The sequence below is a fragment of the Lipotes vexillifer genome, unplaced genomic scaffold (genome assembly GCF_000442215.2).
Source record: "Lipotes vexillifer unplaced genomic scaffold, Lipotes_vexillifer_v1.1 scaffold21, whole genome shotgun sequence".
Taxonomy (NCBI): domain Eukaryota; kingdom Metazoa; phylum Chordata; class Mammalia; order Artiodactyla; family Lipotidae; genus Lipotes; species Lipotes vexillifer.
In genome coordinates, this window is record NW_006774065.1 from 1,275,478 (window position 1) to 1,298,789 (window position 23,312).

Below are 23,312 nucleotides of genomic sequence, written 5' to 3' on the forward strand. Positions count from 1 at the left end.
CTAGGGGGTCCCTCCCACCTACTCCCCTTAAAAGCATTCATTCCTACAAATGAAACGTCAGCAGGGCTGAAATCAGTCCACCAGCCACAAGTTGAGTCTCTTGCAAAAAACCCAACTTGTGAGCACAGGATACTGAACAACTGTCCAACCTCGGGAAGCTCAGTTCTTTCCAGTTACTGTCGTAGACCAGCAGTTCTCAAAAACCAAGACTCTTGGGGGTTCCAAAACCCTTATAAAACAAGATCAAAATGATTTTCAAAATAACAGTAAGATGTAGTTTGCTTTTTTCATTGTGCTGACACTTGCATAGAGGGTGCACAAGTACTGGCTGGTAAACTGCCGACTCCTCAGGCCCCTCACACAGAGCCCTACGGCAGAGGCACCAAGTGATACCTGTAGTCAAAGTGTTCTTCACCTCCAGGGGCTCACAGTAAGCCAAAGTTTCACTTAAGAATATCCTTGGGCTTCCCTGGCGGCGCAGTGGTTGAGAGTCCGCCTGCCGATGCAGGGGACATGGGTTCGTGCCCCGGTCTGGGAAGATCCCACGTGCCGCGGAGCGGCTGGGCCCGTGAGCCATGGCCGCTGAGCCTGCACGTCCGGAGTCTGTGCTCCGCAACGGGAGAGACCACAGCAGTGAGAGGCCCGTGTACCGCAAAAAAAAAAAGAATATCCTTGAAGAAGCAATAAAAAAATAATTTTACTAAATCTAGACCCTTTTATTATATTTATTACATTTATGTTAAACATATTATGTTTATTACTTATTACATTGATATGAAATACATACAAATATATTTTCAATGTATATTTATCATATTCTAGATTAAAATGGAAGCATACCAGGTCGCATCCCAAAGGGCAATGGTTACCTGAAGGAAAAGCACTGGTATAAATGTAACTGTCTGAGCTGCAAGCTTGAACCGCCTCCTCTTCTCGACAGAACATCATTTTTACTTGAGTGACTACACACTTGCTATGCAGACTTAGGTGCTGGGCAGACATCTCAGATAACAGGAAACTGATGGTATTTACTGCCAACTGTCAAATCCGAGCTTTCAAGTGAAAATTGGGATTTTGGAAAACTCCTGTCACCATGAGCTCTCCAGCTTCCTGAGACTTGAAGAGTTTTCTGATGAGACCGACAGCAACACTTACCGTGAATTTTCTGATATTACATGTAATGGAACATAAACATTCTCAGGATCCACAAAAAAGTGAACCAATGTTGCCCAAATGACCAATGTGTCAGGTAACAAATCACTGTGGGTAAAAGAACTATTCAAAGTACAAAAGAGACCAGGGATTTTTAACATAGCACTGTACAAAAGGTTCACTGATAGGATTGCACATTGCAACTAACCTGTAGGAACCTACCACTTGTCAAGTTTTGGTATCGTGTCACAAACGAACTCACAATTACCTGAAAAGGCTACTGAAATCCCTTTTTCAATTCTCTTGTCTGTGAGGCTGGATGTCTTCATCTACTTCAGCTAAAACAACATATTGCCAGAGATTGAACACAGAAGCGGATGTAAATATCGCCCCTCTTCCTACTAAACGTTTTCTTGTTTTAGAAAATAGCTATTTTTCATACAAATGTAATTTGTGTTAATGTGTAATGAGTTTGTCATTATTTTTTAATTAATTTTTTTGTGAAGTTTTAGTCTTCATTTCTATTATAAGCATCAATGCCCATAACCCACACAGACAGAAAGCTCTTTGAGGTCCTTAAATAACACTTCTTAAAGCGTAAAAGGATCCAAAGACCAAAAAGGGGTTGAGATGCCATCTCAAACCGACTTTTCTTTTTAAAGCTGAAAGTATGTGAACAAACTGTAAGATGAACACTCACTTCTAGCTAGTAACTCCCATCATCAGCCACCCTCATTCTGGTCGTAAGAAAAACACCCTCCAAATTCCTCTACAATATCCCCGAAGTCAAGTTTTGTACATGAGACGAAACTAACAGATGAACACGACAAGAAACAACTCTTTACCCAGAGAGACGTTTTATAAAGGATTCAGAAATTATCCCGTTAGGCAGAAGCCACTAATGTGTTCCTCTAAGACCTTGATTTCGGTTCCAAGGCCTTGTGATTCTTATTATCCTATACGGTTCCCCCTGGACTGAATGGATGCCCCTGTTCGTGGACAGAGAACATGGAACGTGTCCCCAGCATGGCTAGGAACTCGTCCTCCTCACAAACCATCAGGAGGTCCCACAAATCAACTCACTCAGATAGTAATTGGGCAGTGGTATGCTAAGGAACCTCTGCTTGGCCCTTTTCTACAGGCCTCGGCAACAAAAAATAAATGGAAAGGCTGTTCAGGTCCCTGGTGCCTGCATGCTGCAGAGGAACAGGGCTAACAAGTTCAAGGCCATGCCCCCGTGTGCTGCAGGGACCTGGGCACACAACAGACGCAGCATCTACCTCCTTGTTAATCTCACTACATCTTCAGAAAATTCCAGTCTAAACTACACATAACAGGGTATAGCTGACCTAGATACTCAAGCTCCATAGGCCCAGTCCACCTCATCTCTCTGCTCAGCTACCTGTCTCAGAATAACTTAATTATAGCAGTCATTTGTAACGCATCGATTAGGACTGTGAATGTCAAGCTCACTCTATTTTGCTCCTACATCACCATCGGTACTTGAATAGAAGGTATTAGCGGCCCGGAAGACACCCAGGCTTGCTGCCCAAAAGGCCCTTCCTATTTCCCACACTTTTCCCAGTACGTCACTTCTCAAGCTACCAGGGCCGCTTCTCCTCATTACAGTCCCGCTGCACGGGCCCCAGGCCACCTCTATGGTAATGGGTCACAGGGAAGACCACCTTGTAAGGTCCTAGCCCTCTCACCTTCGTGGCTGGCTTCCCCCAACACTCTACGGCAGCCCCAAAGGCCTCCAGCTAGTCCGCTCCCCACACTTCATCTGCCCTCAATGACAACCCCCTGCAAGGCCCAACTGCGGGCCGCGTTCCTGAGGTGTGCTTCTCACTCACAGAGGTGAGAACGCAGGCTTCCTCATCTCCCAGGCTGACCTCAGGAACAGGAAGCTGGAGGCAGTCCAAGCTGAGAGGGGAGCCTCGCTTACAGCGGCTCAAGCACGCAGCTCTCTCCAGGGCCTAAATCTCCCGGGGCCAAATCCCTCTACACCAGAATGCCCAGCCTCACAACATGGTCCAGGCTTCTATCCACCTAAGGGCCAGTTCAGGCGCTCACGCGCTGCACCTACTCACTGGAGTACCACACACTTCGGGAAACCACAGTGGCCTCAAAGCAGGTTCCTGAAATGGTCCGTCAGTCACCGGCCACTGGCTGCCATTCAATCGGAGTCTACTCAGTAACCTGCCCTAACCCCTGTTTCAACACTCCCCGACCTGGCGCTCAAGCAGCACTTCCTGAATCCACCACTGATAATCAGCTGCCTCGGTAATTTATAGGGACAGTTTCCCCAAGGGCACTGAGGCCAACTTTTTAGGTCAAAGGAGTTTCTGAGTCTGAGGAGTCGTCTCCAACTCACCTTTAATGACAACAGTGGGTTTTACATCACTTCTGATGCCTTCCTCTCTGCTTCCCTGCCACCAGTGGGTGAGAAGAGACTCCAATCCAGTGTGACCCCTGAGCACTAGGAGAGAGCCCCTGCCACTGGCTTCCTCAGCTGCTCGCCCAGGATCTCCCAGGGGGGCCACCTTATCCCTACCCCGACCACGTTTCCTACTTGGGGCCCCACGTGTGTGGGCTCCTCTCTCCCCGCCCCCTATTCCTGCCCACACATCCTGAGGCCTTACACGCTAAAAGTCCTAGGTTCCCTGACCTCGCGCCTAATAAAGTTCTCAATGGCTAAGGATCTGGGCTCTGGGTTTTAATGATCCGTAGGGAAGAGAGCTGCTTTCCTCCTGTCCTTGGGACAACTGCTCTTCGTGTGACTTGGTTTAATGACTCCTAATGGAAAAAAGATAAAAGACAAAAGAAACCACGTCTGATTTTTCTTTAACTAGAAATTATCTCAGAGGCTATGAAATTAGGTCTGGAGAAGGGCAACAAAAAGTATGGAGGGAGTGAGGCCAAGTTTTCTTCTGAGTCTGAGAAAGAAGTCTGAGAAGGACAACTGCCTGTGTGATTACGGTGATAGAGGATGACATAGGTATATACTCCTCAGCTTCCCTCCAGCCCAGTCCTCCCACAAAAATGACCTCTGGAATGACACAGTGGGGCGTGGGCCTGGCTCTGCCGCTTGCTGTGTGACCCCGGCTGATCTAAGACTGATCTGTAAAAATATGGATAATCGTACCTACAACCCTTTGCTGTGATAATTAAAGAAGATAATAAGTGTGAAAGTACTTATCAGAGTGCCCACAGCTTGGCTGAAGCCAAATAAATGTGAGTTTCCTTACTTCCCTTATTTTGACTAGTGCATGACACACTCCTTCATTTGCCTCATCTCACAGGCAGAGGCCTTCCAAGACCCCACGGTGTGTCTCCCAGTAATTACGGTTCCTCCTCTGCTCCAAGTCAAACGCTGCTTTCACACCTTTGTGTCTGTCTCCTGCACCTCCCGCTTCTATCCAGCAGTTTTTCCTTCTTGACTCTGTATTCATAGGATTGTCTTAAAATCCTTCTGACTGCAATGACATTTCCTCACACTCTGGACTCCACCACCACACCACCTGTTTCCTGCTCTTTGATACTGTACACAGGAACGCCCAAGGAATGGGACACGATGTGATTTGCTTCACTGATGGCCCCTATGTGAGTGCCACATATAAGGCCCAAGTTTACCTTATCTAGTAAATGTGTAACATCTATATACATTAGGAATCATAATAATTTGGTGGGTGGAACACTGGGCTTGCAGTAAGAAGTTCTAAGTTCAAATTCTTGATCTGACACTGAACAGCTGTGTGGCCACAGATCACTCATTCTCAGCCTCAACTCACTCATCCAGGAAATGGATGGTCAGACCCACTGTTAGTCATACAGATGCTCACTCTCGCTCTCATCACGGGGCTTAAGGGCCTCTGCCTCATTCTGTCCCCAGGAAGGAGCAGCAAAGACCGGGAAGCAGTGGGGGGTATGGGACGGGGGACTGAGAACAAAAGCTTTTCGGGACACAACAAGGATGCTTAGAGAGTAAGCACTACAGCCTGTAAGACTGTGCCCTCGCCTGCATAACCTGCCTTTTCCTGTCCCTTCCCTTTGGCTGATTCCATTGGCTTTGTCTTCCTCAGGGGACCAGCCTTTCACAACTGGGCCAGGGGATTCCCCTGCTCCAAGGCCCGCAGGAGCGGGGCCGGGGCAGGGCCGGGACAGCAAGCACAGCAGGCTCAGGTCAGAGGAGCTCTAATGCGCAGTGAGAATGACTCTCGTTTATCAGACTTGATTCCCCCTCGTACTGCTGGAAGAGTAAGACCTACAGGGACAAAATCCATGTTCGGACCTAGAAGAGAAAGGACCAGAGACTAGAATGCTCAAGCCACCCTCAGGGAGAAGCAAAGGAAATACCTGAAGGTCACACAGGGCCTGGTCAGCTAAAGGAAGGACACACAGACTGGGCCCAGGAGACCGCAACAGACATGAAAAGTGGATTTTTAACAGGACTGTCCCCAGTGACGCTGGGGATTGGGAGGGCAACAGTAGTTGGCAGGTCAGAAAATTAGAAATTTGGGATTCTGTTTTTTTAATGCATTTTTAAAATTGTGGTTAAAACTACATAATAAAATGTACCATCTCAGCCATTTTTCAGTGTAGAGTTCAGGAGTGTTAAGTATGTGATGTGCACATTATTGTGAAACCTCTCCAGAACTTTTTCGTCTTGCAAAACTGAAACTCTGTACCCACTGAACAACTCCCCCTTCCATTCTGCTTTGTTTCTATGAATTTGACTACTTTAAATATCTCAGATTCTGGCTATTTTTATACCTGGGTCACAACTTGTAACTTGTTCTGTTTGGCAAACCAAGGTTAAGTATGTACGGGCGTGACAGATCCATGCAGCAGGCTCACTCAGGAAGCACAAACCGCAAGAGCAGCTAACTTCCTACAGCCACACAGAGACAAGCATAATCCTACAACTGCACAGGCCACGGCCATCAGAATTCAGGATTAGCATGGAGAGAAATGCATCACCACCCCACTCTCAAAAAGAGCCAGGGAATGGTTACAAAACCTAGTGCAGAACTTCAGCGTTCAGGCTTTTGACCTGGTAGGACTAGCACCTGAGGGTGATCAGTGCCATTTTGGAAACGTACGCTATTAAAGACTACTAACAAATTTGGCCAGTGGTCCCAGCGAACACTCCTCACCTCCAGGAACTCTAGGCAGAAATGTGCACAGGACTGAACCAGAAATACAAAACACATGAACACTTCATCATTAGCTAGGCCTGTGAAACCCATTCCTGATGCAGCATTCCCCAGCAGGGCTAGATCACATGGAGAACTCCTTTTCCCTCTGTTAGTGGTAACCCTGAGCTTGAGACCAAAGTAATTATGGGCAGAACAGGAATTCATAAACTACTAGGCCTGTATCACAAGTCTTACTACTCATAAAAAAGGAGGCTGGCTGAGGGGACCCAAGTCAACACCAGAGAGAATGGAGCCAGAAAGGGACAGAGAAGAGAGAAAGATCATTTGCCACCATGCCCAGGTAGACTCGCCCAGGCTTCCAGACAGGGCCGTGGCCTGGAAGTCAACCCAGCACCTGGAGAAAGAGAGGAGAGAAGCCTCTCTTCCCCTGGGCTGGCCAGGAGCAGCCCCAGCCTTCCCACCCTGACAAGCACAGTCAGGAAAGAGAAAGACACCACACCTCCCCACAGGCTTAACCTTCTCACCGTGCACGGTAGCTACACCCACTAGGGCAAAGGCCACTGAAACGTCCTTTATCTCACTGAGTCAGTTCTGCTCGTGCAGGAGAGACGTGAAGTCAGGGCAGGGAGAGGCCCAGAGCTGAGAACTCAACCTCTGGCAGTGAGGGGAAAAGATGAGAAGCCACATGCCCCAGGCCAACAACCACTCAGACAGGGTTCTCCTTCCTCTTGCTGCCCAGCTATGCATAGCAAGAATGTAAAGTTCTATCATGAACGTGAACCACAGCGATCCAGACTGCGTGTTCAACTGCAGTATTTTGGATTTCAGCAATGACCAAATAAAGAGGAACAAATACCTGTCCTATGTAAAATCTATGGTGTCTTCTTGAGTCAAGCTGAAGGGAAAAAAAATTATTAAAAAATGATCACAAATTCAAAGGCTCAAAAGAAAATGAAGGAAAAAAAGGCTTGTGCTGGAAACATGCTGCTCTCAGAATCATGTCTGCACAGAGACTGATGTAACAGAGTCCCCAGTAAGAAGACTTTCAGGAACTCATATTTAAGGAGAAAGCTGCTGTTCAGACTTTGGAAGAAAATACCAGAAACTTATGGAGTAACAAACTCAGCTTAAAAACAAGCTGTGATATCTCAGTGAAGACAGGACCAACGGGAAAGAAAACCAGGAGGGCATCAGTCTAAAAAGCAGGTTTCTGGTCCCGAAGGCCTTCAGGACAGCAAAGGAAAATGGAACAGAGAGAGAGAAGATTTAGTAACCAATGGCTTACATGAAATCAAGAAAATCAAACTTCAGAGGTACAAAGAGGAACTCCAGATGGGACAACAGCTTCTGCTGTCTTCAGAGTTAAGGAAAGTTGTCTAAGGCCTAGAGACCTCAAAGCCAGATAGAGGCAAGAGCTTTCTTAGAAAAATCATGAGATACGGAGACTTTCTTCCTCACTGAGTCTGAAAGGGAACATGCTCAGAAAAAACTCCAGAGACAGTTTCGGTTTAGAAACAGTTGAGGGCGATTCTCCATCGAGGAAAACGGTCAAACAAGGGGAAAACTTACCACAGTGACAGAAGTCAAAACCCCCAAGACATTCCAGAAGAAGAGGCAGAGGCAGGGCCCACAGTGGCTGAAGGGCAACAAAAGCCTTGGGATCCTGCTGGGTTAGAAACATGCAGAGAGAAAAGTAGAAGGTTTGTATTATGGAGAATTTAGGATCACAAAGTTTTTTGAAGAGCTGACTATTATAAATGTGGGGTCCCAGCTCAGAAGATAGGTAGACCCACTTATATTTAGGATTTATATAAAAATATGGAATTCAAGGCCTGTAGGGCCAAACAGAGGATGAGAAAGCCTGAGAAACTCTAGAAAGGAAATTCCAGGCAAGCCTGCACAACTTCCCTTCAAGATATAGGAATTCTAGTATCATAAGTAGCCTCTTGATAGGAACTTTATCCAAATTGAGTTTTAGGTTCACACTGGATACTGAGTAACTGCCTCGGATTGGCTGGCATCCTAGAGAGTCTAAAATCAATACTGTTTTTCTCACTTATTTTCCAGGTGAGAGGCTGCTGAAGGAGCAGAGACTAGAGGCAGGGTGAACGAGTTCATACCCTGGTTTTACCACATGCTAGCTGTGCAACGTTCACCTAAGAGGTTAAGAATGGGGTTAATGGAGATAATAAAAGGCACCTGACCCTGAAAGGTAACATTATAAGGTAGTTTAAGGATTAAATAAATTAACGCAGGACAAGTATTTAAAACAGTGCCTACGGGCTTCCCTGGTGGCGCAGTGGTTGAGAGTCCACCTGCCGATGCAGGGGATGCGGGTTCGTGCCCCGGTCCGGGAAGATCCCACATGCCGCGGAGCGGCTGGGCCCGTGAGCCACGGCCGCTAAGCCTGCGCTCCGCAACGGGAGAGGCCACAACAGTGAGAGGCCCGCGTACCGCCAAAAAAACCCAAAAAAACAAAAAACAGTGCCTAGAAACTGTTAAGGGCTCAACGAAGATTAGCTATCATTATCATTATTTTATTTATTCCATCTACTTCCTCCCCTCTCTGCTATATTCTAAAACTGCTAAGAGTAGTTTGGGTATAGATTCCAAGATCTATTTGAAAGTTCGGGGAACATCACTTTTCCTCAGGAAGTGATGACACATTAAGGGAGTTAGGGATCAAACTGCTGCCCTGTTAACATTCGGATGCAACATTCTCCTAAATTTGGGGAATCTAGGGACGGTGCTAAGTTACTATATGTCTATATAGCTCCCCAGAAATCTGGGGGGAAGGAAACATGCAAATGATACGAGGTTGGAGTTAGCCAACTCTGCTAACATCTATCTGAGGCAGCTCTATCACTTCAGCAGAAACCACTAACATGAGAAATGGGAGTCCTACAGACTGCCCTGAGTGACCCTGCGACATCTGAGACTGAATCAAATGGGGAGAAAAAGGAAAAACGAAAATGCTTTCAATATATTTAGGGATTTCAGTTTCTAAAATGGGAACAAAGGGTTGACTCAGAATGAAGGTTGTTAATAGGATATACTTTAAAGGGCAGGAATTTCAAATGGTTGCGAGGGGGCCAGGTTTTTTCTTCCTTGCTGAATTACACATGCCAATCATGGTGCCTGCAAATCCTACAAATGGGAACGGCCTCAGCTTTAAGGACAGGCCCAGCTGCTGCAGACCATATAACCGCTCCATCTCACCTCACCACAGGGTCTTAGACTAAGTGCAGACACCTGACCCATGAGCTTAACAGTGACCTCTGCTGTGGCCTGGAATAACAGTAAAAGCTGCAACAAAGTTGTATTCCCAATCTCTCTCTCTCAGGAATCTAAACAATATTGAAAATGAGGTGATTAGCCAGGAGACATGAAGCTGAAAGGTTACTATGTACAAAGGAACTGGAGCGGTCATGAGCAATCACAGCAAACCAAAGTCATGAGGAAGTAGAATCTCTAAGTACGGTAGAGAAAAGATAGATGGGATAGGAAAAAAGAAAAAAACCAGATGGCAGCAAGAGGAAAAAGACACAAAGGAAAGACAGCTGCCTTGAGACCCCACTGTCGATAGGAAAGACTGCAGTCGTTAGCTGCCTTAGTTAACGACAGTTTTCTGGCCCAGGTGCATCCTTACGCCATATCCCATTTCCTAAAATGGAATGGATCTCTGCTCCTTGCAATAGAAAATCGCTAACTAAAACGGTTACTTCAGCTCCCCTGAGGATGGAGTTTTCCCAGGAGGCAGGTCGGTGCCTCCAACAAACAGACTCCTGGCAAGCCCACCCCAGCCAGACGTGCCTAGAGGTCGCAACAGAACAGGGCGTCTCATTCCCTAGGCTCCTTCGGCACAGGCCCTAGGGCTTACGAGCATCTCAGTGGCCTACGAAAATGTTTGAGACCTGAAAAAAAATATTTACTGGATGTAAAATATGAAAATAAAATCATAAAATCAAAGTTAATAAATGTTTAATGTCTACAACTAGTCTAATGAAGCTTAACTCACAGTTTTGTATAAGCTAATTTCATGTGGGATGTGGGTACATTTTTTTAATACGTTTGATATGTGACATGGTAAAGGCCACCGAAGATAAGAGTGCTGAGGCCTTCTAAGGACTGCAAACCAGTCCCTCGGAAGGAGACATGCTTGGGTGTAAGCTGGAACCTGCCCACCCTGCCCTCTGCAGAAGTGTACACTTAAATATTATGCCTGACTACTCAAAACTGAGCAGTCTGAAGTTAGAAATCAGCCCTCACCTCCCAAATTTCAACACACTGTAATTTTGGTGCTCCTGAATTAGGAGTCTATTACTTTTTCTTAATGTGATATTTTACAAAAATGAAGCCGAACGACTTCTACTAGCCGTCCTATTAGTTTTACCAAAAAGAAGGGAAAACATGTTATTTAGGCTACAAATGGTCCTGTATGTTTGAAGGACATCTGTCAGAATAATAAATCAAAAATTGGTCACATTTACTCTCTCCTTGTGCAAGAGTCCCCATGAATGTCAGGAACAGATCCAAACATTCTCTCCCATTTGGCCAGATTCTTAATCTGAGAAAAATAGGAGGTAGCTCAGAAGTTATACAAGATTTAAACCTTATACCTGTGAAAGCAGAAAGGCAAATACAATTCTCCTTCCACAGTCACTGCTGATTAGGGCTCTCACTGGGTGAGCACACAGAAGCTCCCCATCTGTTCCAGCTACGACCACTGCCCTCTCCCCACCTTCTCTGCTGGCCTTCCCCGCAGACCTCTACACTTCCCGGTCCTGCCCCCCATACACCCACTCCCGCTTCTATACCCCACCCCCACGACGCCTCTTCTGCAAAACTGTTCCCTGGGAGTTCCCTGGCAGTCCAGTGGTTACGACACTGGGCTTTCATTGCCGAGGGCCCGGGGTCCAATCCTTTGTCAGGGAACTAAGACCCTGCAAGCTGTGTGGTGCAGCCAAACAAAACAGAAAAAAAAAAACCAAACAAACAAAACCACTCCCCTCCCCGTCAGAGCGCAAGACCAGACCCTTGCTCCTGTTTCACTCTTTGACTCTAGTTTACACACGTCTCCTCCGTCCCCAGTTCCCTGCACTTTCTCACCTCTCCTCAGGCCTTGCTGAAGGCACTGACCATTTCTTTTATTCCTTCTTTCTAAACACAAGTGTCCGCTAAAGGTACATCCTGACTCCATTTCTTTTTTAGCTCAACCACCTGCCTGGCTTGAATGAGAACCATTTCCATGATGACAATTCCACATTCTCTCATGACAGAAATATTTCCCTATCATCCCACAATGAACTGAAAACCACTAATTCGCCATATGAAGTCCCTATAAAAGGCAACATCTTCCCCCAACAAGTCTCCCAGGCTGGGAGCTTTAAATCCAACTCTCTCCCCCTCCCCACCCTACACATCTTTCCATTTCATCTGATCTCTGCTTATTTTCTCCTCTCAGCGTTTAAACCAACGCAAAGCCTCTTCCGTCTTAAGGAAAACCCGTGTTCAATCCTATGCCTTCTCTAGCTGCCATGCTCTCTCTCCATTTCCCCACCCAGGCTTCTTCAAGGCTTATCTCCCCGACTTCTATCGCTCCACTTCCCACTTACCCCTCCACCCATCACTATGCCACTGAAGCGCCTCCAGGCGCAGCCTTCATCTCGCAGGACTCTCCCTCTGTGACTCCGCTCTCACCACCACAGTCTTATGCTCAGCCTGCTGGAGACTCCTGCTCCCCCTAAGCACCGGTGCTCCCGTGGGCTCCACCTCAGCCTTCGGTGCTCCCCACTTACACCCCCACCAGGCCAGCCATCCAGTCCACGCGTTCTCAACTCGGGCTGTTAAAGAGAACCTTTTGTAGGAGTTGTTTTAACCGTGCAGAATGCCTCCAGAGGGCGCTCAAACACTTGCTCAGAAATCTTCATGGCCATTTACATGACAGCATTAGAACCTGAAAGGAATTTCACAGTGGATTACTACCTCCAACTCATTGCTAAGCAGCATGAAGATTTGTACAACCTGCTTTCTGCAGGTTCCCTGATCCTAACTGTGAGTCTGGGGGCTTGCTTATCACAAGGTCCTAATCCTAGCATAATATAGAGATAAAGTAATGTTACTGCATATTGGTTAACTAAAAACCTGACTTATGTTTGCTGGCCGATGCCAAGTATTTTGAATCATTGAAATATTCTTAAATCCTATCAAGCTTAATCCTACACATTTGACATGCACATCTAAAAATAATTTTGAAAGCCAGAGGGACATAATGGGGTTTACTCTGAAGGAAAGGAGTTCAGATTATTTTTATGAATTGTTTTATCATTTACCTAAGAGGCAAATGTATTGTTTTATCATTTACCTAACCTCTTTAGGACAGACATTTGCTCTGGCTTTAATAAGGGCTTCCTCACAAGATCTGTCACAATACTGTGGAAGGCGCTGCAAAATTAGATGTGGAAATAAGCTATGATTATTTTATGAACTTGCAGGTTATGAAAAATAAATGAGCTCTAGAATAGCTTTACTGAATTTCTTATATCAGGTGACACAGAGACAATGCATACTCTAGAGTTAGAATAAAGCTGTAGAAATGCTTTCGTATTAGCAACACAAATGACTGCTTTTTAAAATCAAACTTTGAATTCTTCTGATACAACGCCGAAGTTAAACTTCATTTTTTTGAAAATCTCCCTTCTTCCAACTTCTGTCCAAATGAGTATCTACCATAGCCACTGGTTATCCATCTTGTAGTTCTCCCAATTTGGATTAGCTGTGGTAATTCTTTAAACTTAGGCTAAACACTTTGATTTGCCCAATCTAGTTTCACTCCTTATCCCCTTATCACACCTGTGAACATTTAAAACTACTGCCCCTGACACTTCTGGGAACTTCCTCCTCAGCTGCCAGGAACCGCCCTCTCCTGAGCCCCTCCTCTGCACTCACCGCCTGGCGCATCTGCTCCTGTAGGCCCTGCAACAGTGAACCCAATCAGCTGGGCTGAACCAATCAGATGCTCTTCCCTGAGAGTTTAGACTTGGGAGGTGAAAAGTCTGGGTCTATAAAGTGACCTGGCAGGGACAGTGACTCAGGAGGGACAAAGGCAGAGAGAGCAGCTGCACTGATTCCTGTTGACGGTCCAGCCACCACTGGGTCTCAGCCAAGAAACAGCCTTGGATGCCATGGTAGCCTCCTCAGAAATCCCCCTTCACTTAAGCCATTTCAAATGCATTTTCTTTTAACCAAATGTTCTCTAAGACATCCTCCTCCTCTCTGACGAATTCTTTTGAGAATTTAAAGGTCTCCCCTACCTTTTCCTTGATGGGTCATATGCCCCAGCTCTGCTCTGGGCTCCTTCTCACTCTGGTCTACACAATCTCACCCATCCACGGTTTCCATGCCAGCTGTGCGGTGAGGACACTGTGAATGATTCTCCAACCTCTATCTATATTTCTGCTTCAGCCTGAATGTTTGTGTCCCCTAACTCCAGTGGGACGGTGTTAGGAGGTGGGGCCTTTAGGAGGTGATCGGGTCATGTGGGTGGAGCCCTCACGATGCAATGAGTGTCCTTATAAAAGAGACCCCAGAGAACTCCCTCGCCCCTCTGCCACGTGAGGACACAGTGAGAAGATGGCATCTATGAACCAGGAAGCAGGACCTCATCAGACACTCAATTTACTGGCACCTTGATCTTGGACCTCCCAGCCTCCAGAACTGTGAAAAATAAATACTTGTTGGTGTAGCCACCCAGTCTACGGTACTTTGTCATGGCAGCTCAAATGGACTAGGACAACTTCTAACGGCCAGGTGGGCACCTGCGGATGGATCAGACCTAGGGCACCCCTCTGCCTACGTCCTGGCCCACCTCTGTGTGGAACGACCAGTTTGGAAACATCAACAGAAATCGCTCCAATTATTCAGCAGTACTGACAACAGGATGACTGACTATAGGACCACCACCTGCTCAAAGAGTCAGAGTCTAGCCCAAAAGGCAATCACAGTATTACCCAAAGTCAGGGTCATGAAGTCTTAACTCCATATAAAAGACATCAACAGTCCAGTCTAAGCCAGACAGATACCCCAATCTTAAACAATATATAGATGTGTAATCATATTCCAAGAAAAATTTACCACACAGAAACACTGATTTTTAATAATGGATTTATGCACAGCACTCAGTCATTCATATAACAAAGCATGTATCTGCATCATAAAATCATTCTTTGCAAATTCTCTCAGGAAGATCCTACATGTCCTACAAGCCCCATACACTCAGCACGTCCAAAACTCAATCTGTCATCTCTTCACCAAAGCCAGCTCTGTTCTCAACTATAGTAAATGGGTCCACTAGTCTCTCAACTGCAAGTCAGAAACCTGGTTACCATCAACCCTCCTCCCACTCACGAAGTTCTGTCACTCTATCTCCTCAATTCCTCCTGAATTTATCCACCCACCTCACCGACATTCAGCTGTCATTCAGGCCACCATCTTCCCCTGGAACACTGCAAAGCCTCCAGGCTTGCCTTCCTCTAACCCATTATCCACTGTAAGATAATCTCCCTAAAATGCAAAATGGATTGTTTATTACCCCGCTTAAAGTTTTGCAATGGGTTCCGTTAATTCTCAGTGTCATTTCCAAATTTATTCATATGGCATATACTGTTTTTTTCTGTTTCTTTGTTTTTGGCCACGCAGCATGCGGGATCTTAGTTCCCCAATCAGGGATCGAACACCGTGCCCCCTGCATTGGGAGCGCAGAGTCTTAAACCACTGGACCGCCAGGGAGGTCCCAGGCTTTCAAACTCTGATCAGTGTTAGCTACTATTTACCTCTCCTGGTTCTTCTCTCACAGCTGCCCACTCGGATTCTAGCTCCAGCCAAGCCAAACTTCTTCAGACTCGCCAGGTTCTATCTGCTCCTAGGCCTCACCCACTCCCCGCCCCGCCCCGCCACGCTCCTTTGAACTCTGGGCCCTCACACTTGCTGTTCCCGCCATTTACCTTCGGGGCTCACCTTCTCTAGAAAGCCCCCCCTGATTGGCAGCCCTACCCTCAAATCCGGGTCATGTAGGGTACCTTCTTACGTGCCCCCAGAGCCCTTCCATGTCCTCAACGCTATCTCCACTATCACACTTCCTCCGCTTTGTCCTCCACTAAGCCACATGCCACTCCACGTCCACAGAACCTACTGCAGGTCCACAGCTAACCCCTGGCAAGGGAACAAATGCACATGCCTTTAGGATAACCCCTTCAGCCTCACCTACACTGCATACCCTGAGGCACCCTGAGCTCCACTCTGCCGAGTCACTTGCAGGCCCTGCATAATAATCAGGCTCTCAATGCTTCTGCCCTTGGTCCAGCTGGCTAAGTCCTACTCATCCTGACTCAGTTAAATGCAACTTGCTCTGTGACTGGATCTGTGTGTTAGGAACACAAAGAGTTAACAAGAGTCAAACTAGGAAATTCCACGGCCCATGTTTTAAGTTTCTGCATTTATTCTACAGTTACAAGAAATGAGAACTATTTTTATTCTGCATATTGCTAAGAAGCAACTTTCCTCCAAAAGTTGGAAGCGACAAAATTCATTCAAACTTACTCCAAATGTATCACTCAAAAAATGTTTAGATACTAGTTTTTAGAGAACATTTTAGAGGACACTTTAATATATAAAACAGATCTATTTTTTTAAAGGGCACATATCTTGACCATGCAGCTAACCCATGTTCTACATATGATGTACTTTTTTAAAGTAAACGTTCCAAAATAAATGAAATAACAAATTATAGATGTAATAACATATAATCCTGAAAAATAAAAAAAGCAGAAAACTTTAAATCATCCAACATCCTACTACCCCAAATCCACAACTTTTAAGATTTTCATTTAATTTCTTCTAGACATTTTTCCATCATAGGTTTTTGTGGAGGGTTGTTGGGACTTCTGTTTAACTAAGGGTTTTAACCATATCACGTATGCAATTTTGCATCCTGATTTTCCTTCAACATTGTCATAAGCACTTTAATACATTTTCTTCATAAATATTTTAACGGCCAGTAATATATTATCCAGTGGATGTACCATAACTTAACCCTTAAAGTTATAGGAAATGCACCCTTAAAAATAATTCCACAATACATATCTTTTGTATGTAAAGCCCCTCTGTATTTAAAAATATTCCTCTGGGCTTCCCTGGTGGCACAGTGGTTGAGAGTCCACCTGCAGATGCAGTGGACGCAGGTTCGTGTCCCGGTCCGGGAGTATCCCACATGCCGCGGAGCGGCTGGGCCCGTGGGCCATGGCCACTGAGCCTGCGCGTCCGGAGCCTGTGCTCCGCAACAGGAGAGGCCACAACAGTGAGAGGCCCACATACCGCAAAAAATAAATAAATAAATAAAAATATTCCTTTGATGGCTCCTAGGTGGTTGCTACATCAAGGAATATGATTACTTTTAAGGCTCTTGATACATATGTCTGATGTAACATAAGAGTGTGACATTTTTGCTACATCCTCCTAAGTTCTCAGTCTTAAAATGTTTTAGTCTAAATTTAGGCCTTTATTAAGTGAGAAATTGTAAAATCTTCATTACAAAGTACATCTCATTGTAAAAAGAAAAAAAAAACTTCAACAATCCAAAACATTGTGAAATAAATATAAAATCAGTCCCAGAAATAAAAATTCAGTCTCCCCTATTCTATTCCCCTCAGAAGCAGTCACATATCTTTCTAGATCTCTCTATTTTTATTCAGAACACACACACACACAACCACACACACTATTTTGTTTTGTATCTTACAAAGAAACGGAATTAAACCTGCTCAAAAATATATTCTAGACATCTACCCAGGCTACGTCAATACATACAAATCTACCTCTCTTTTAAAAAGCTACATAACATTCCATAGTGTACAGGCACCAAATTTTTTGTGTTCATCTTCAGTTTTTCCTCATTCTAAGTGATGCTGCGACAGACTTCATTCAAACTAACTTGTATCTTCTTATTAGAATATCAATTCCTTGAAGTGTATCTGCTAGATGAAAGCATATGGGTGTTTTTAAAATTTTTACAGGTTTGAGCAAACTGTCATCTGGAAAGGTCGAACCAATTTTATGTTTCCAAGAATATACGAGGTACCTTTTTCTCTACATCCTTGGGCAGCTTTTAAATTTTAGCCTGAGAGCCCCCCCCCCCCAAAAAAAAACTGTTTTAATTTCCATTCCCCTAATCACGAGTGAGGTTGAATTTCCCGTCATTGCTTTGATATTTTCATTTCTCCCAGAACTATTCATATTCTCCATTCATTTCTTAATCGTGTCAATTCTATTGTCCTTTGTTTATACATGTTACCAAAACTTTTTCCCCAGTCTGTCACCTTGTGATGTTTTTTTGTCACACAGGAATATCAGCTTTGATGATGTTCCAACTTATCATTCTTTTATGATTTGGGGCCTTGGTCTTACCTAAATGGTGGACCCCAAAAACATTTTTCCCAACATAATACATCCTCCAACATAATAAATTCTTATATTTTCTCCTAGTACTTTTATAGGTGTTTTGGTCTTTGAGTTAGTTCTTTAATTCAAATAAAAGTCATTTTTGAATACGGGGAAGTAGAATCTTTCTTTCCAAATAGTCATTTTTCCCTATACAATGCATCAAACAACCATTGCCCAACTGTTTCAAAATACCAACTTTATTATATAATAAATTCCTATATATATATATATATATGGGTCTATTACTGGATTCTACTTGTCCATGTACCAGCTTGTCTATTCTTGTGCTCACCATTTACATTACTGTACCATTACAGTATGTTTTGATATCTGGCATAGCAAATCGTTCATCACTATTTTTCCGCTTGAAAAACTTCTTGGCCACTCTAGCACATTTAGTCCTCTGGACAAATTTTAGAAGCAATTTATCAAGTGTCCAGAAATAAGTCTCACTGGGATTTCAACTGGAATAACACTGAAGTTACAGTTTAATTTGTAGAGTATTGCAATCTTTTTTTTTTTTTTTTTTTTTTTTTTTTTTTTGGCCTCTCCCATTTGCGGAGCACAGGCTCCGGACGCGCAGGCTCAGTGACCATGGCTCACGGGCCCAGCCGCTCCGCGGCATGTGGGATCTTCCCGAAACGGGGCACGAACCCGCGTCTCCTGCATCGGCAGGCGGATTCTCAAGCACTGCGCCACCAGGGAAGCCCGAGTATTGCAATCTTTACAAAGATGCCGTCCCTTCCAGAAACATGTAATGTCTGCCCATTTATTTAGGTTAGCTTTTAAATTCTTCAGGTAAAGGTTTTTACTTTTTTCATAAAGCTCTTGTACATTTGTGTTTTACTCTTAAATGTGTTCTGGCTTTGTTGCTACTGAGAATAGAATTTTACTTTTCTATAGGAGTAATTACAAATTATTTGATTATGAGTGAGATTACACACCTTTCCAAATGCTGAACAAATTATATTTCTATCCAGTGAACTATCCACATCCTGCAAGCATGTGTGGATTTTCATGATTTTCCTCATTGATTTGTGTGAGTTCTTTGCATGTTGAAGATATTAACTCTTCACTTATTTTTGTCATAAATATTTTCCTACTTTAGTGGTTTAGTTTTTGATCCTAGGGTTTTGTTTTCTCTTTCTTCTTAAAGAAGTTTTAAATGTGTACATAATCTAATACATTGATTTTAACTAGCAACAGATTTGAGTGCCCCATAGGTGCGAAGACCTGTATCTCTCTCTCACAAAAGCTGCACGGTGGGTATTACTTTCCTCACTTAAAATAATCCAGTTCAAGTCTGTCTGACTGCAAAGCCTGTGCTCTGTCCACCTCAGCGTGCATAACTCCTTTTTCCAGATGTTTAATATTTACTTCCATATCTTCTTCCTGATTTGAAGGGCATTCACGATGGTTTGTCATTTATTACATTCCCATATACAGTTTATCTCTGGGGTGCTGAATAGGTTCCAGTGACCTGTACAGAACAAACATGATTCTACAATATGTTTAAACAATCAGACAGGGTTTGTCCCACCTCATTACTCACTATTCTGTCCAGTTCACCGAAAAAAGGGCATCTCTATAACGTTTAAACATCACATCCAGGAATACGGCCTGTCCTTCTGTTTAAGACATTCTGTCTTATCTTTCAGGATACTTTCTGGTCTCCTCCAGGCAGACCGCACTTGTCTCGATGAGGCTGTGCTTACCTGTTTCTTGTTTTTTGTTGCATTGTGATCAGAGCCTGCTGTTTTGGTTGTTTTTCCATTTAGTTTCTGCCAGGTTATCTTTAGTATTCAGAAAGCTATGAATTTTATATACACATTGTGCGCCCAGTCACTTTCTAGATTTTTTTGTCTAATGTTTTTTCTGTTACTCTCATTTTTTTAAGCCAATAGCATCTACAAATATTTCCCTTCTTTTCATTTTAGAGCCTCACCTCAGTCTTATTTCATGTATTCCTGCTCTGACAAAACTTACCAAAAACATGTTAAATACCCCCAATTTTAATTTGACTCTGATACTTTTCTGTTAAGCATAGTATGAATAATTACTTTAACATATGTGTGCCTTTCGCATTAAAAAAGTGCATTTTTATGCCTACTTTTTAGAAATAAAGACTTATTTATTTTTAAAATCAATTATTTATTTTTAAAATCAAATACCTATCTTGACCTTAGTTTAGCTGGTAGCTTAAAGTCAACGTGAACTGGACGGGAAAGACCACTTCTCTTCTAGAAAGGCCTCTGAAATGGCCTACCTGGCCTCCCCCACTTCGACTCTCCACCCCTACATTCTGCACGCAGCTGCTGGAGTGGTTGTTTAAACATGCACATCTGATTATGTCACTCCCCTACTTAAAACCGAACCCTTGTAATGGTTTCCCATTTCACTCAGGGTGAAATAAAACATCCTTAACCTGCCCTACAAGACCCTACCCGATCTGGCCCCTGCCTAGCCACACTCGCCCCTCACCCACCATAATCTATCCACACGTCATTCTTTCAGTTCCCAGAATGGGCAAAGCTTCCCCTCTTCTGGGCCTTCCTACAGGCTGTTCCTCTGCCTGGAAAATTATCCCCCATCTCATTCTACACTGACGCCTACTCACCCTTGAGATCTCAGCTCAAATCTTATTTTTGCAAAAGAGTCTTTCCTGGGCCCTCTTTCTGCAATCTGCAATCTGGCCCCTTTATACTCTCTTATAGCCAATGCTCCTTCACCTTCCTAGCAGACACTTTCCTAGCAGATTCTACGTGCGGCTGCGCGATTGTGTTTAATTTCTGATCTCCTCTCCCCCCATAGATCAATTACAGGAGAACAGGGTCAAGTTGATTTTGCTGGCCACACTACAGACATTCATGCGTATATGAATGAAAGAAAAACACCTACAAAGCCCCTAATGGTATCTCTTACATCTTAAAACGATACCCATCACATTATTCAATAAATATTTACCGTTAAAACTCTGATACTGCCTGCAAACTCCGTAAGAATCCATTTTACTCAAAGGACATAAAAACTAACCTGAGGGGCTTCCCTGGTGGCGCAGTGGTTGAGAGTCCGCCTGCCGATGCAGGGGACGCGGGTTCGTGCCCCGGTCTGGGAGGATCCCACGTGCCGCGGAGCGGCTGGGCCCGTGAGCCATGGCCGCTGGGCCTGCGCGTCCGGAGCCCGTGCTCCGCAACGGGAGAGGCCACAACGGTGAGAGGCCCGCGTATCGCAAAAAAAAAAAAAAAAAAAAAAAAAAAAACTAACCTGAATCTGCTGCTGCTTCAGAAAAACACATACACAAATTTACATCACTAGGAAGTAAGTTCTGTTTACATATTATGAGAGTTTTAATGCAGTGATCAAGTTGCTGATACTTTATTCTCAGGCAACTAATTTTTATGCCTTATTTTTAAGGAGTGTAAAGCACTATGAAAATGTGCTTTGTAAAATACTCTTTCAGAAGTCTAATGTATTAACAGTACTTGGTAAAAAAATATAACAAAATCAGAAATTAAACAGCATTCAAAGCTGGCTATCTGTAGTATTCTGTAATATACATATCTGGTCAAAAAAGAAAATATAAATTATATTGTAAATTAAAAATTCCTTCAGATCACAAAGGCCAATAAAATCAACACTATATACCACTTCACACTCTACAAAGGCTTTCACATACATCATATGACTGAACTTGGTGGGACAGAGGAGGTATTAACACCATTTGTAGAAAAGAAAACTGAGGCTTGGAGTAATTAAATGTCCTCCCCAAGGTCACAGGACTTGAACGTAGTAGAGTCACAATTACAACGGGGGGAGGGGTGGAGGCTCCTACATGTAAATTTCTGAACCAAAGAGAACTTCCATCATAAAAGCTTAGGCTCTGTAATTAGTGTAGAGTTGTGCTCCCTTCACTAAAATTTCATTTCACTAGAGAACGACAACCAAAGAAGCTGTTGAAGTATAAAGTTAAAACATCAATTGCCATCAATCCAGGAAATGGCTAAATAAACTATGGTGTACTCAAACTATGGAACATGATGCAGCAGTTCTGCAAAATGAGTGAATGCATCATATGCTAAAACTGAAAGCTAGAGTACACCTGTACTTGTTAAAACAGTCAAAGATAATACAATTACACACATTTTTTAGATCGTAAAAACATTTTTAAAGATCTAGAAGGATACACACCAAACATAATAGTTGTTATCTCTGGGGACAGAGATTTGTAGTCAAAGACTTTAGCCCATCTCTGTAATGTTTTAATTTTTACAAAGAAAATGCTTTACTTTGCTAATTTAAAACTAATTTTTAAAATTTAAATTAACCTGTGGGTTGAACAAGAAGGTCATTTTTCTGTTCAAAAAAGCTGTGCATCTACCAAGGAAGTAGGGCCCCCCCCCCAAAAAAAGGGCACAATATAGAAAGAAAAACAGTTCGATCCTTTTAAAACAATCAACTATCACAAAACGTTCCTTTAAAAAAAAAAAACAATAGCTCAGAATTTTTAAAAAACATCTAGTCTCCTTTGTTGCAATAAGACAACCAATCAACTATCAACTAGAAAAGTCCGGAACAGGCTCCTCCTAGAGAGATTTAGTTGTTAGAGTTCGGCAAGGAAGGTTTCACAAAGGAGCTGAGTTTTGAGGGAAATGAGAGGTGACTTGGCAGAGAGATGCGGGAAGATTAAGCCAGATGGGGAAATGTCTGGGAGGTGGATATGTTGAGTTAATCAGAAGCAGGGCACAGGAAGAAAACTGGAGTAAAGTCCTGAAAGAGGAGAGGAGGTTCCTTTGGATGTGGGAGGTGAGAGGGAGCTCGACGGCGCTGCCATCCAGTTTACCTGGGTGAGAATCCGGCCCTTGTTATGGTCAAACAATGGAGGCGTCCAGCGGCAGCAGCGATCTGCGCTGGGTGCCAGGAGGGTTCCTCATCACCTGAGTAGGATGCTCGGCTGGCTCTGCTGGGACGCGAGGCGCTCTAAAAAAAAAACACATCACATCATGCAGCCAAGCTTCTCCGCGACACAGCCTGGCTCCCTGATCCCACGGCGCGGCCATTACCGCCTCTCCGCGGACCCGCCTGGAAAGGCTCCAAGGCGCGGCTTCACGGGTTTCTAAAGCTGTTTTGCTCCCCCTTCCCTCAGCTCCAACAACAATGGAGCCCGGCTCGGGAGTCCGGCTCCCGCGGGGCCTCCGCCCGGCCTCGCCCCTGCCGCTGCACCTCCGCCGCCGCCGCGCACCCTGCCGCCATCTGTAAGCCCCGCTCCCCGGCACTGCGGGCCCACGCCGGCTCGCCGAGGCCAGAGGCCAGGCTGCCCTCCCCGGGGTTGGCCCGGTGGCCGCCAGGCCGCCCAGCTGCGCGGTAGCTGCTCCGACCTTTCCCACCGATGCCCGGGCACCCGCCCCAGCTCGAGGCCCATCCTAAGTGACGGGTTGTTTTTCTTTTCTTTAATCCACTCATCCTTCTTCCGACCCCGAGCCCACTCCACGGCCCCCGCCCCCCACC

At 44.6% G+C, this 23,312-nt stretch overlaps 1 protein-coding gene across 1 annotated transcript in view; it reads right to left on the reverse strand.

The window, feature by feature from the left end:
• Positions 1-23,312, reverse strand: part of ZNF664 (zinc finger protein 664) — a 33,642-nt gene that overhangs the window by 10,184 nt on the left and 146 nt on the right. The window contains exons 2-3 of the mRNA XM_007448655.1: positions 22,648-22,784; positions 7,881-7,977 (exon numbers count right to left, since the gene is read on the reverse strand). The gene's annotated coding sequence lies outside the window, so the exon portion shown is untranslated. The remainder of the gene's footprint in view (positions 1-7,880; positions 7,978-22,647; positions 22,785-23,312) is intronic.